At 38.9% G+C, this 16,085-nt stretch overlaps 2 pseudogenes; both read left to right on the plus strand.

The window, feature by feature from the left end:
- Positions 1-1,398: 1,398 nt before the first annotated feature.
- Positions 1,399-3,440, plus strand: LOC119339591 (annotated as a pseudogene).
- Positions 3,441-3,537: 97 nt separating this feature from the next.
- Positions 3,538-16,085, plus strand: part of LOC119339592 — a 24,081-nt pseudogene continuing 11,533 nt past the window's right edge.

The raw sequence follows: 16,085 nt of genomic DNA on the forward strand, positions 1-16,085 counted from the left end.
AAATCGAAGTGTGTTTGCGATATTGGACCATAATAAGATTCACAATTTATGGTACCCATCACTATGAATTGCATATGAAGGAAAAATATATACATGTAAAAGTTGAAATTGATTAATTTGTTGTGTTGTCAATCCTACCACTCATGAAGCCTGTTTTGCCTAGAAACTATTAAAGGCGCTCTTGCTGTGAAGTCAAGTTTAAAAACATGATTAGGATCTTGTGAGTCATAAAAATTGGAAGCTTGTTCAACATAAACAAGTTCACATTTAAATCCATTCAGTATGTGTAATGTGGTATTTATGATGTCTAACCCAGTGAAGCGAGATCCTAGAAGCCTATTATCTAGCTACGATTGTTTATATCAAAATAAAGTTCAATCTTTGATTCGGTGGGAAGCTTTGGGCAATAAGTCAAGCTTTATTTTGCACCCCACATCTCGTACCTCCTTGTTTTGAATACTCACTTTGTGCCAATGATTGTGTGCTTGGCAAGTTGGCATCATGTCTTTCTGCCAAGATTGACTGAAGATGCTTGGTCATTGCTCAAGAAGCAGTTTTGTTCTTAATTAAACACTGATCTCTTGATCAAGTGAATACTCTATCTCCGTCTACTTACTAACAGTAGTATGTAGTTAATTAAGATAAATGCTAGGATTCTTCCATATTAATTATGTGTAATTGAATGTCTTGTATGTACTAGTGTCAACAAAGCATGGTGCTAAAGAAGGAAATATACCACATCACCAATTGGGTTTTCCATATTTTATTTATGGCACGTTCGAGACACTTCGATTTTGTCTATCCGAGTTTGAGTAATAATTAGCAATTTGAATAATTAATATATGTATCGTTTTTACCCGTGAAGAAATATGGTTTGTACGTTCATGTAGTGAGTAATATTTTTGCTAATATTTAGTCTTGTTTTCCAACTTCTGAATGAAGCTCCAAGTGCTCAGCTAATGAAAATTTATTTTAAGATGGAAAAATAACAATTTTAGTGACCCCCTACCAATACAATGAAATAATCAAACACAAAAAATAACTAGACTAGAAGTCGGTAGTAATTTCGATAGAAAAATTGCATGCAAACATTAGTTTGGTATAGTATTATGCATTTTACGTGACTGAGAGATAAGATAATTTCATGTGACCGTAAAATAAGGAATCTAATATGCTAAATCGGGGAACAACCTACTAACCAGCGATTAGAGAGTAGTCGAATTTCTCTAACAATACATTCCATTTTGTAAATAGAGAAGGAAAGACGAATTTGTTTTCTAAGTATGAAATATGTACGTTATATGTAGAAGCATTTTACAGTTCTTTGGTATGTAGGAGCAAGATAAGTAAATACATTTATAACATTTGTTTTTGATAAGTACCTCCTGTACTTTGAATATGTACGTAGTCAAACCTACCTTGGTAAATGGACAGATACATCAAGAAGTCCTCTCGTCTCTTAGGAGGTAAATTCGATCGCCTTAGAGGAGTTGGTACATAGTTAATTAACTGTATCGGACCTTTGTAATGCATGTTCACAGGTACTATCAAGTGAGATAGATGAAGACCACATCAATATGCTAAAGGATATCGGATTGAAAATTATACAAAAATGTGGTGGTTTACCACTTGCGGTCAAAGTAATGGGAGGACTCCTGCGTAAAAGAGGAGGCCTACGTCGTGACTGGGAGCAGGTTTTGGATGATTCTAAATGGTCAATAACTGAAATGTCTCAAGAGCTCAACTACGCAGTATACTTGAGCTATGAATATATGCCTTCTTATCTGAAGCAGTGCTTTCTATACTACTCTCTTCTTCCTAAAAGTAAAAAAGTTTAATCTGAATCAAGTCGTTGCGCTGTGGAATAGTGAAGGATTTATTCATGGAAACTTTAGGGATTTAGAAGAACTGGGAGAAAAGTACTACAAGGAGTTAGTATCTAGGAACCTTATAGAGCCAGATAAATCGTATGTTGATCTATGGGTTTGCAGCATGCATGATGTTCTTCACTCATTTTCTCAATATATGACTAAAGATGAAGCACTTGTAGCTCAGGATGGAGATAATGATATTCTTACTAAACTAAGTTCACAAAAGTTTCTTCGCTTGTCCATAGAAATCAACCGACTGCAATCAGGTGAACTTGACTGGAAATCTCTACAGGAGCAGCAATCAGTGAGAACATTATTCTCAACTATCCAGATCATGATGAAGCCTGGTGATTCAATGGTTACCTTTTCACATCTGTGAGCCCTATATATAGAAGCTGCATATGTGGCTGCATTGGTTGAATCATTGCATCAACTCAAGCACCTGAGGTATCTAGCACTAATAAATAATAATATATTTGTACCTCCAGGGAACATTGGCAAGATGAAACTATTGCAATTTGTTGACCTTTGTGGATGTGAAAATTTGGCGAATCTTCCTGATAGCATTGTGAATCTTGTCCAGCTGAGGTTACTTGAGCTTCCCAGCACAAGTATGATACCTAGAGGGTTCAGTGGTCTGACAATTAGTAGGAGACTAAATGGGTTTCGGGCCTACATGGATGGTGATTGGTGCAGTTTGGATGAGTTGGGGCCTCTTTCCCAACTCAGACTTATTGGATTAGTCGAATTGGAAAATATATCTGTTGCCTCGTTTGCTGCTAATGCTAGGCTTGGTGGGAAGATGCATCTTATCGATCTATTCTTGTACTGCACTAGCAGACTGGGACATGATGGGTTGATCAAAGGGAAAGAAGGTGTCTCTGAGGAAGAGCAGCGATGTATTGAGAAGGTGTTTGATGAGCTCTGTCCTCCATCCAGTATAGAAAATCTTGATATCAAGGGGTATTTTGGCAAGCAACTCCCGAGGTGGATGATATCCATGTCAACGATACTCCTCACCAACCTGAAGTATCTAATGTTTTCTGACCTGGCTTGTTGCACACAACTTCCCAATGGGCTGTGCAAGCTCCCCTACCTGCATTTACTTCAGGTCAACCGTGCTCCATGCATCAGGCAAATTGGGAATGGATTCTTGCAGGATGCAGCAGCCCCATTTCCAAGATTAAACAAGTTGAACTTAATTGGAATGGTGGAATGGGAGGAGTGGGAGTGGGAGAATCAAGTACAAGCCATGCCCAGGTTAGAGAACCTCGTGCTTGATAATTGCAAACTGTGGCGTGTTCCTCCTGGCCTTGCCTCCAATGCAAGACCTTTGAAGTAGTATACATACAGAGGGTCCATCACCTTAGCTACCTTGAGAGCTTTCCTTCTATTCTTGAGCTTACAGTGTGTCAAATCCCTGACCTGGAGAGGATCACCAACCTCCCCAATCTGCAAAAGCTTACCATCACCGATTGCCCAAAGTTGAAGGTGCTGCAGAGTATCCCTGCACTCGAGAGGTTGGTCCTGGAGGATTGTGTCATGGAAGAACTCCCAGACTACATGTGAGATATAAAGACAAGGCATTTGCAGCTGCTCTGCAGGATATGGTTGCTATATTCATTAGCCGCAGGACAATCTGGTCCCGAGTGGGACAAGTTCAGCCATGTGGAGCATGTCAAGGCATATGCACATGATGGAGACAACCAAAGGAAATGGTGTGTGCTATACACAAGAGACAACTGCAAGTTGGATTCGAACATTAGCAGCTCTACCACATTTGAAGCTATATAAAATGAAACATACAAGCTTTGTTTTACTTTGTTTGGGCACTTGACTCTGTCAGTTTGTAAGTTCATTTGATTTTATTTCCTGCTTTTCATCCATATATAATGCATGATGACTGAATTTATTCCGTATGTTTTTCTGTTTTAGATGATTATGTCGTTTCAGATGGCATGCAACCATGGTTGTTTAGTTGTTCTAGACATGCATCTTAAGTTGTAGCCACATCACTAGATGTTTGGGTGGGTTGTTTAATGGCTACTTTCTATATGTTGCCAAGTTACTCGTTCTGCTAGTTTTACCTTGAGTTCAACGAATCTAGAGTAATATGGTACTCCCTCCGTCCCATAATGTAAGACGTTTTTTGACACTGACACTACACTAGTGTCAAAAAACGTCTTACATTATGGGACGGAGGGAGTAGTTCTCATCTTGCAAATTAGAGATCATGTAACCAGATTTGTATTTTTCTTTCCATGCAGAAACCTTATCATCTTCTATGGTGGATGCACAAGGGTTTGAGTCTTTGTACAAAATGAGAAGAAGTACCTTCAGTTATGTATGCAGCTTGGTGAGGGTGCCATTTCTCAAAGACATGATGTCAACGGATCGCACCTTTTTTGATGAGAGAGTGCTATCTTTACAGGATTGAGTAGCTGTCGCGCTAAGAATGCTCAACTCTGGTGAGTCACCAGTTACCATAGGATGCTCTATTGGTGTGGACGAGTCAACTCTTTCACTGGTAACTCAGGTGTTTCTGTAACATCCCAATTTTCAATTTGGATGTTTATAAATAGATCATTCATATGCATCCATGACTTATGCATTTTTGCCCCATTTGTTTCATTTGAATTTTGATCCAAGGACCTTTGAGCAACTCGAGGACCAAAAGAGAGAGTTGGAAGTTTCCCTAAAACCCACTATTGAAATTTCAAAATTTGGAAATTGGATCAAACTTGGTTACACCAAAAGTTTATTTCCATTATTCCAAAAATAAAATAAAGAGAGAAGATAAAATGACTTCTTATTCAAAAAATAATAATATTGGAAATTGAACTTGGAATCAAAATATATTTGTTGGGTTTTATTTGCACTTTATTTATTAGTTTAGAAAAAAGTTTATTTTTGAAAACTTGCATTTTAGGCCGGATAAATGTTCACAAGGTCATATATAAGATCATATATTTATGTGAATTTTTCTGGCAATTTTAGACTTATATTTATTTGTTTTTTAGGTGCCATAGTGTTCTGTTAAAAAAAACTCCGCTACACGCCCTGGCCAGGCCTAAGGCCCATACCTCTTCCCACGTGCTTATCTTCTTCCTCCTTTGTGTACTTGAACACTGACAAAAACATTCATCCATGGCGCCTTCCCCCTCTTCCTCCCCTCATCTTCCTTCCCCCGCACCCATTAACCCCCAGAACCGGTTCCCCTCGCCTCCCACAACCCCTTCCCCTTCCAGGTGCGCCTTGGAGTCGCCTGTAATGGCCATCACGAGGCAGAAACAGCCACCATTAAACACCACAATCTTCTCGGATTCTGACCTCCCAAGCCCTATATAAAGCACCCCTGGGAGCCCCACTCACCCCTCGTCCGAAGCCCTCTCCCTCTGGAGATTTTACCCCTCCCTAACCTCGCCAATTGCTCGCCGGAGTTTGTGAATTCCAGCGACCTCTCACCGTGTGTATAGGAAGCAATCTACCACCACAACTTGTTCAAGTGGTTCACCTCATCGTCCTCTACACCATCCCGCACGCATCCTTCGCCGAAGCACATCGGAGCCACCTTCTTCCTCGTCCCCGGCGACAAGTCCGGTGAGAACCCAGGCAGCCAATCACAGAGCGCCACCTGTCTCTGGCCGATTTTCTTTTTCTTTTTTAGGAACTTTTTCCAAATTCAGATTCTTTACCTAATCTTCTTTCTAGTATATCTTTTAATCTATAGATCCGATTTAGTTGATTCTTTTTCCTACTAGTTCATAAAAATATCCTCTATCCAGAAAACCAAACGAAAAATATTTTTGAAAAATTTAAAATTTGAATTCAAACAGATCTGAATTCAAATTTTGTTAGGCCATATCTCGAGTTTCGTAACTCTGTTTTGACTGATTCTTTTTGCAAATCAAAGCTTGTGGAATGTACTTTCTGTAAAAAACCAAAACCATTTATTTTTGCTGCAGTAAAAATTTCATTCTATACAAAAACTTTATTTGGATGTTTTGGAGTTTTTCGAAGTCTTTCATTTGTTTTCTTTTTGGATCTTTGCTTGTATACTTATGTATGTTATTGCTTGCTTACGCTAGTGGAGTGCGAAGCTTGCTACTACGAATCTTTACAGTTCAATGAACGACAGCAAGGCAAGTTCACACTTTGATCATAATTTTTTTCAATACCCAGTTTTTACTATGCATTAGTTTCACCCTCAAAGATTGCATGAGTAGGATTGGGAACATGTGGTCATGCTTTATAGTTCATGTGGTAGGAACCTATGACCTCTGATCACCCCTGGAATATTCGTTATATCATATCTTGCTTAGCCATGCTCGTAGACGGGGATTGGTATGTGTGATCCATGCAAGTTGTGAGAGTTAATAATTTTGGGATAACCTAAGGTGGCAACTTTAATACACATCTGGGTGGATTGCTTGGGGCACCTGGAGTAACCAGTGCTTGCCCAAGGGGAATCCCAGAGTACCCATGTGATTACCCTAGGTCGGCCACCCAGGCTTGAAGGAATCATAAGGTATTTCATGCCTAGAAACTTTCATGTGCAGCCACAAGCCATTATGGGCTCTGGCATAGTTGAGTAAGTTGTGTGACCTCTTTCCCTGGTAGACTAGCTGATGTAGGGGAAAGTAGGTGTACCGGTCTACCCAGGGTTTGGAGGGAATACTTCAAAAAGGCTATGTCTCGATCTTCTAATCATGGAGGTGGTCGAGTCTTGTGGGGAAAAGTGCGCAAACCTCTGCAGAGTGTACAAACTAATCATGATTAGCTGTGTCCCCGGTTATGGACAACTTGAGTATCTAGAAGTGAATTATTGGTTGATCTCATCACTCTATTTAATGGAATTATTGGGTTACTAATAACTTGGGAATTTTGGGATTGAGTTGGAGGAACCTTCTCAATAATGGTATTTTAATTTAGTAGTAAATAAAATGTATTCCTTTGTTGTAGGGTAAAATTGGCTTTATGCAAAAATTAAACTTAGAGCCTCCACCAGCTAAATTTGCATATAGAGATAGTCTTTCTTTCATTATTATTCTATGGTGTGAAATTGCCAGCATATTCCATGTGCTGACCTACACGGCTGAACGTCTCATGTTGTAGACTTTTTCGACAAGGATTAAAGGTGCGATAGGTCGTTGTTCTGCACTCAGTTTGCCGTGGAGTTGGATGGCCTCATTTATCTTTGATGCTTCCGTAGTTATTTTATTTTAGATGGCCTTTGGCCATATTATTGTAATAAATACTCTTTTGAGGACCTCGATATAATAAAGTGTGTGATCGAACTCTGTTATAATTCCTCGAGTACTGTGTGTGTCAGCATACCGATCGAGAGATGACACTTAAGCACAGAGACTTCGATCCATTTGGGTCAGGTCGCTACAAGATGGTATCAGAGCACACGCTGACCGTAGGACGCGACCACTAGGCAATGGAAAACCATAGGAAGAAAACACTATTTTACGACTTCCTTATATACACGTTGGTCCATACTCTTCTCTATTCATTTCTATCTCTTCTCAATTTCAATAAAATAGTAGTTGAACCCCATCAACAAGTTACTCAGTCCAATGAGACCATGACTTCTACATCTTGAGCTTGCGTTGGTTTTCCTTGAAGAGAAAGGGTGATGCAGCAATAGTAGCGTAAGTATTTTCCTCAGTTTTTGAGAACCAAGGTATCAATCCAGTAGGAGACTCCTCACAAGTCCCACGCACCTACACAAACAAACAAGAACTCGCAACCAACGCAATAAAGGGGTTGTCAATCCCTTCACGGCCACTTGCGAAAGTGAGATCTGATAGAGATAATATGATAAGATAAATATTCTTGGTATTTTTATGATGTAGATTGGAAAAGTAAAGATGCAAATAAAAGTAAATAGCAAACTTATATGATAAGACATAGACCCGGGGGCCATAGGTTTCACTAGTGGCTTCTCTCAAGATAGCATAGTTATTAGGGTGGGTGAACAAATTACTGTCGAGCAATTGATAGAAAAGCAAATAATTATGAGATTATCTAGGCATGATCATGTATATAGGCATCACGTCCGTGACAAGTAGACCGACTCCTGCCTGCATCTACTACTATTACTCCACACATCGACCACTATCCAACATGCATCTAGAGTATTAAGTTCATAAAGAACAGAGTAACGCATTAAAAAGATGACATGATGTAGAGGGATAAACACATGCAATATGATATAAACCCCATCTTTTTATCCTCGATGGCAACAATACAATATGTGCCTTGCTGCCCCTACTATCACTAGGAAAGGACACCGCAAGATTGAACCCAAATCTAAGCACTTCTCCCATTGCAAGAAAGATCAATCTAGTAGGCCAAACCAAACCGATAATTCGAAGAGACTTGCAAAGATAACTTAATCACACATAAAAGAATTCAGAGGAGATTCAAATATTTCTCATAGATAAACTTGATCATAAATCCATAATTCATCGGATCTCGACAAACACACTGCAAAAAGAGTTACATCTAATAGATCTCCAAGAAGGTCAAGGAGAACATGGTATTGAGATCCAAAGAGAGAGAAGAAGCCATCTAGCTAATAACTATGGACCCGAAGGTCTGTGGTAAACTACTCACAACTCATCGGAGAGGCTATGGTGTTGATGTAGAAGACCTCCATGGTCGATTCCCCCTCCGGCGGAGCACCGACGAAGGCTCCAAGATGGGATCTCGCGGATACAGAAGGTTACGGTGGTGGAAATAGTTTTTCGTGGTCGCCTCTGATGTTTTCGGGGTACGTAGGTATGTATAGGAGGAAGAAGTACATCGGTGGATGCCCGAGGGGCCCACAAGACAGGGGAGCGTGCCCAACAAGGGGGGGGGGCTCCACCCTCGTGGCTTCCTCAATTGCTTCTTGACTTGCACTCCAAGTCCTCTGGATTGCATTTATTCCAAAAAGATCGCTCCCGAAGGTTTCATTCCGTTTGGACTCCGTTTGATATTCCTTTTCTTCGAAATACTGAAATAGGCAAAAACAGCAATACGGGCTGGGCCTCCGGTTAGTAGGTTAGTCCCAAAAATGATATAAAAGTGTAAAGTAAAGCCCATAAACATCCAAAACAGGTAATATAATGGCATGGAACAATCAAAAATTATAGATACGTTGGAGACGTATCAAGCATCCCCAAGCTTAATTCCTGCTCGTCCTCGAGTAGGTAAATGATAAAAACAGAATTTTTGATGTGGAATGCTACCTAGCACAATTCTCAATGTAATTTTCTTTATTGTGGCATGATTGTTCAGATCCAAATGATTCAAGATAAAAGCTTATAAAACATAAAAATAGTAATACCCAAAGCATACTAACAAATAATCATGTTCTATCAAAATAGCATAGCCAAAGAAAGCTTATCCCTACAAAATCATATAGTTAGGCCATGCTTCATTTTCATTACACAAAATACTCCCATCATGCACAACCCCGATGACGAGCCAAGCAATTAGTTCATACTTTTTAACGCGCTTCAACTTTTTCAACTCTTGCGCAATACATGAGCGTAAGCCATGAACATAGCACTATGGTGGTATATGGTGGTGGTTGTGAGGACAAAAAGGGAGAAGATAGTCTCACATCAACTAGCCGTATCAATGGGCTATGGATATGCCCATCAATAGATATCAATGTGAGTGAGTAGGGATTGCCATGCAACGGATGCACTAAAGCTATAAATGTATGAAAGCTCAACAAAAGAAACTAAGTGGGTGTGCATCCAACTTGCTTGCTCACGAAGACCTAGGGCATTTTGAGGAAGCCCATCATTGGAATATACAAGCCAAGTTCTATAATGAAAAATTCCAACTACTATATGAAAGTGACAACTCAAGAGACTCTCTATCATGAAGATCATGGTGCTATTTTGAAGCACAAGTGTGGAAAAGAGATAGTAGCATTGTCCCTTCTCTCTTTTCTCTCTTTTCATTTTTCCTTTTTCTTTTTCTTCTTCTTTTTTTATTTGGTGGGCTTCTTTGGCCTCTTTTATTTTTATAAAGTCCGAAGTCTCATCCCGACTTGTGGGGGAATCATAGTCTTCATCATCCTTTCCACACTTGGGACAATGCTCTAGTAATGAAGATCATCACACTTCTATTAATTTACAACTCGAGAATTACAACTCAACAGTTAGAACAAAATAAGACTCTATATGAATGCCTCCGGCGGTGTACCGGGATATGCAATGAATCAAGAGTGACATGTATGAAAATTATGAAGGTGGCTTTGCCACAAATACGATGTCAACTACATGATCATGCAATGAGCAATATGACAATGATGTAGCGTGTCATAATAACGAAATGGTGGAAAGTTGCATGGCAATATATCTCGGAATGGCTATGGAAATGCCATAATAGGTAGGTATGGTGGTTGTTTTGAGGAAGGTAAATAATGGGTGCAAGGTACCAGCGAAATTTGCGCGGCACAATAGAGGCTAGCAAAGTGGGACTCACATTAGTCATAAAGAACTCATATACTTATTGCAAAAGTCTACTTAGCCCTCAAAGAAAAGTACTACTAAGCATGCTCCTAGAGGGATAGATTGGTAGGAAAAGACTATCACTCGTGCCCGACTGCCACTCATAAGGAAGACAATCAAAAGAGTACCTCATGCAACAAATTTGTCACACAACTTTTACCATACGTGCATGCTACGGGACTTGCTAACTTCAACACAAGTATTTCTCAATTTCATAATTACCCACTAGCATGACTCTAACATTACCACCTTTATATCTCAAAAAAATTATCAAGCATCAAATTGATCCTAGTGTTTAATGCACTTTCTATGATAGTTTTTATTATACCCAAGTTGGATGCTCATCATTCTAGGACCAAATTTATAACCATAGCAAATACCATTATGTTCTAAAAGACTCTCAAAATAATATAAGTGAAGCATGAGAGATCAAAAATTTCTCCAAAATTAAGCCACCGTCATGCTCTAAAAGATATAAGTGAAGCACTAGAGCAAAAACTATCTAGCTCAAAAGATATAAGTGAAGCACATAGAGTATTCTAATAAATTCCAATCAAGTGGGTTTCTCCCAAAAAGGTGTGTACAGCAAGGATGATTGTGGTAAACTAAAAAGCAAAGACTAATATCATGCAAGACGCTCCAAGCCAAACACATATCATGTGGCAAATAAAAATATAGCTCCAAGTAAAGTTACCTATAAACGAAGACGAAAGAGGGGATGCCTTCCGGGGCATCCCCAAGCTTAGACTTTTGGCTATTCTTGAATATCTTGGGGTTCCGTGGGCATCCCCAAGCTTATGCTCTTGCCACTCCTTATTCCATAGTCCATCAAATCTTTACCCAAAACTTGAAAACTTCACAACACAAAACTCAACAGGAAATCTCATAAGCTCCGTTAGTGAAAGAAAGAAAAACCACCACATAATGTATTATAATGAACTCATTCTATATTTATATTGGTGTTAAACCTACTGTATTCCAAGTTCTCTATGGTTCATACCCTTACTTACAAGCCATAGATGCATCAAAATATGCAAACAACACACGAAAGGCAGAATCTGTCAAAAACAGAACAGTCAGTAGCAATCTGTAACTTTCGAATACTTTTGGAACTCTAAAACTCCTACCAAAATAGGACGTCCTGGTAAATTTGTCTATTGATCTACAGCAAAAAGAATCAACGCAAAACCATGTTTCTGAGATTTATTGAATTGTTTCTCGTGAGCGCAAAGTTTCTGTTTTTCAGCAGAATCAAATTAACTATCACCATAGGTTATCCTATAGGTTCTACTTGGCACAAACACTACATAAAACATGAAAACACATCTAAACAGAAGGTAGATGCAAAATTTATTACTAAATAGAAACAAAAACAAAAAACACAAATAAAATTGGGTTGCCTCCCAACTAGCGCTATCGTTTAACGCCCCTAGCTAGGCATAAAAGCGAGGATAGATCTAAATAGTGCCATCTTTGGCACTTGATTCATAAGTAGCTCGCATGATAGATTCATAAGGTAATTTAACTTTCTTTCTTGGAAAGTGCTCCATGCCTTTCCTTAATGGAAATTGGAATCTAATATTCCCGTCCTTCGTATCAATAATTGCACCAATCATTCTAAGGAAAGGTCTACCAAGAATAATAGGACAAGAAAGATTGCAATCTATATCAAGAACGATAAAATCTATGGGCACCAAATTTCTATTTGCAACAATGAGAACATCATTGATCCTTCCCATTGGCTTTTTAATGGTGGAATCCGCAACGTGCAAATTTAAAGAGCAATCATCAAGATCATGGAAACCTAGAATATCACATAAAGTTTTTGGAATAGTGGAAACACTAGCACCCAAATCACATAAAGCATTACACTCATGATCTATAATTTTAATCTTTATGGTAGGTTCCCATTCATCATAAATTTTTCTAGGTATAGAAACTTCCAAATTAAGTTTTTCATCAAAAGATAGCATCAAGGCATCAACAATATGTTTGGTAAAAGCTTTATTTTGACTATAAGCTTGAGGAGAATTCACAATGAATTGCAACAAGTAAATACAACTTTCTAAAGAACAATTATCGTAATTAAATTCTTTGAAATCCAAGATAGTGGGTTCAACGCTATTTAAAGTCTTGACCTCTCCAATCCCACTTTTACCAAATTTAGCATCAAGATCTAAAAATTCCGAATCATTGGGACGCCTTTTAACTAAATTTGACTCATCTCCGATCCCATCATTATTAAGATTCATATTGCAAAACAAATATCTAATAGGGACACATCAATAACTTTAATATCTTCATCATTATTTTCATGGAAACTAGAAGAACACACTTTTACAAAGCAATCTTTCTTAGCACGCAATCTAGCGGTTCTTTCTTTGCACTCATCAATGGAAATCCTCATAGATTTGAGGGACTCATTGATATCATGCTTAGGAGGAGTGGATCTAAGTTTTAAAGAATCAACATCAAGCGAAAATCTGTCAACGTTCCTAGCCAAATCATCAACTTTAAGCAATTTTTCTTCAAGCAAGGCATTAAAATTCTTTTGAGAGATCATAAATTCATTCACACTATTCTCAAAATCAGAGGGCAATTTATTAAAATTAACATAAGAATTATTGTAGGAATTTCCATAATTATGAGAGGAATTACTAGGGAACGGTCTAGGATTAAAGTTTCCTCTATAAGCATTGTTGCCAAAATTATTCCTACCAACAAAATTCACATCCATAGATTCATTATTATTCTCAATCAAGGTAGATAAAGGCATATCATTGAGATCAATAGAAGCACTCTTAGTAGCAAACAATCTCATAAGTTCATCCATCTTTCCACTCAAAACATTAATTTCTTCTATAGCATGCACTTTTTTACTAGTAGATCTTTCAGTGTGCCATTGAGAATAATTAGCCATGATATTATCAAGAAGTTTTGTAGCTTCTCCTAAGGTGATTTCCATAAACGTGCCTCCCGCGGCCGAATCTAAAAGATTTCTAGAAGCAAAATTCAATCCGGCATAAAAATTTTGTATGATCATCCATAAACATGAGTAGGGCAATTGCGAATCATCAATTTCATTCTTTCCCAAGATTGGGCAACATGCTCATGATCAAGTTGTTTAAAATTCATAATATCGTTCCTAAGAGAGATGATCTTAGCGGGAGGAAAATACTTAGAGATAAAAGCATCTTTGCACTTATTCCATGAATCAATACTATTCTTAGGCAAAAACGAAAACCAAACTTTAGCACGTTCTCTAAGTGAAAACGGAAACAACTTCAATTTAACAATATCATTATCCATATCTTTTTCCTTTTGCATCTCACACAAATCAACAAAGTTGTTTAGATGGGTAGTGGCATATTCACTAGGAAGGCCGGAGAATTGACCTTTCATAACAAGATTCAGCAAAGCAGCATTGATTCACAAGACTCAACATCATTAAGAGGAGCAATCGGAGTAAAAAGGAAATCATTATTATTGGTATTGGAAAAATCACACAATTTGGTATTATCTTGCACCATCGCGACAAGTAATCCAAAACACAAGCAAACAGAAAGGCAAGCGAAAGAGAGAGGAGATTGGGAAAGAGAGGGCGAATAAAAAGGTAAGGGTGAAGTGGGGGAGAGGAGAACGAGAGGCAAATGACAAATATTGTAAATGCGAGGGATATGAGTTTGTGATGGGTACTTGGTATGTCTTGACTTGGGAGAAGACCTCCCCGGCAACGGCGCCAGAAATACTTCTTGCTACGTCTTGAGCTTGCGTTGGTTTTCCTTGAAGAGGAAAGGGTGATGCAGCAATAGTAGCGTAAGTATTTCCCTCAGTTTTTGAGAACCAAGGTATCAATCCAGTAGGAGACTCCTCATAAGTCCCACGCACCTACACAAACAAACAAGAACTCGCAACCAACGCAATAAAGGGGTTGTCAATCCCTTCACGGCCACTTGCGAAAGTGAGATCTGATAGAGATAATATGATAAGATAAATATTTTTGGTATTTTTATGATGTAGATTGGAAAAGTAAAGATGCAAATAAAAGTAAATAGCAAACTTACATGATAAGAGATAGACCTGGGGGCCATAGGTTTCACTAGTAGCTTCTCTCAAGATAGCATAATTATTACGGTGGGTGAACAAATTACTGTCGAGCAATTGATAGAAAAGCGAATAATTATGAAATTATCTAGGCATGATCATGTATATAGGCATCACGTCCATGACAAGTAGACCGACTCCCGCCTGCATCTACTACTATTACTCCACACATCGAACGCTATCCAGCATGCATCTAGAGTATTAAGTTCATAAAGAACGGAGTAACGCATTAAGAAAGATGACATGATGTAGAGGGATAAACTCATGCAATATGATATAAACCCCATCTTTTTATCCTCGATGGCAACAATATAATATGTGCCTTGCTACCCCTGCTGTCACTAGGAAAGGACACCGCAAGATTGAACCCAAAGCTAAGCACTTCTCCCATTGCAAGAAAGATCAATCTAGTAGGCCAAACCAAACCGATAATTCGAAGAGACTTGCAAAGATAATTTAATCACACGTAAAAGAATTCAGAGGAGATTCAAATATTTCTCATAGATAAACTTGATCATAAACCCACAATTCATCGGATCTCGACAAACACACCGCAAAAAGAGTTACATCGAATAGATCTCCAAGAAGATCAAGGAGAACATGATATTGAGATCCAAAGAGAGAGAAGAAGCCATCTAACTAATAACTATGGACCCGAAGGTCTGTGGTAAACTACTCACAACTCATCGGAGAGGCTATGGTGTTGATGTAGAAGCCCTCCGTGGTCGATTCCCCCTCCGGCGGAGCCCCGGCAAAGGCTCCAAGATGGGATCTCGCGGATACAGAAGATTACGGTGGTGGAAATAGTTTTTCATGGTCGCCTCTGATGTTTTCGGGGTACGTAGGTATATATAGGAGGAACAAGTACGTCGGTGGACGCCCGAGGGGCCCATGAGACAGGGGGGCATGCCCAGCAGGGGGGCGCCCTCCACCCTCGTGGCTTCCTCGATTGCTTCTTAACTTGCACTCCAAGTCCTCTGGATTGCGTTTGTTCCAAAAAAGATTGCTCCCGAAGGTTTCATTCCATTTGGACTCTGTTTGATATTCCTTTTCTTCGAAATACTGAAATAGGCAAAAAAAACAGCAATACGGGCTGGGCCTCCGGTTAATAGGTTAGTCCCAAAAATGATATAAAAGTGTAAAGTAAAGCCCATAAACATCTAAAACAGGTAATATAATAGCATGGAACAATCAAAAATTATAGATACATTGGAGACGTATAAATGACCTATGAAGACAACATTGACGAAGAAGAAGCTAGAGTTGACATTGATTTGGGGAGATTTAGTGCAGACCACCACTGCCAAGTTGAGTCCAACTAATGATTTGCGGTAGTATGAAGAGATCATATCTCTTGTGGATATGACCTTACATGTAGGTTTTGCTTGTGTGGTGTGATACGTGTGAATTGCTTGATTTGGAGTTTTCTTGCTATCATAAGCATATGGGTAGTGATTTTCTCATTAGGCCTTTATTCTATTCTAATTTCTCATCCACTCTAAATCGGACAGATGCCTCCGAGACGTGACCCGGAATTCCCATCGGAACTTACCCAATTGATCCAGAACTAGAATGCCCTCATGCAGCTACT

Source organism: Triticum dicoccoides, chromosome 7B, assembly GCF_002162155.2.
Source record: "Triticum dicoccoides isolate Atlit2015 ecotype Zavitan chromosome 7B, WEW_v2.0, whole genome shotgun sequence".
NCBI lineage: Eukaryota > Viridiplantae > Streptophyta > Magnoliopsida > Poales > Poaceae > Triticum > Triticum dicoccoides.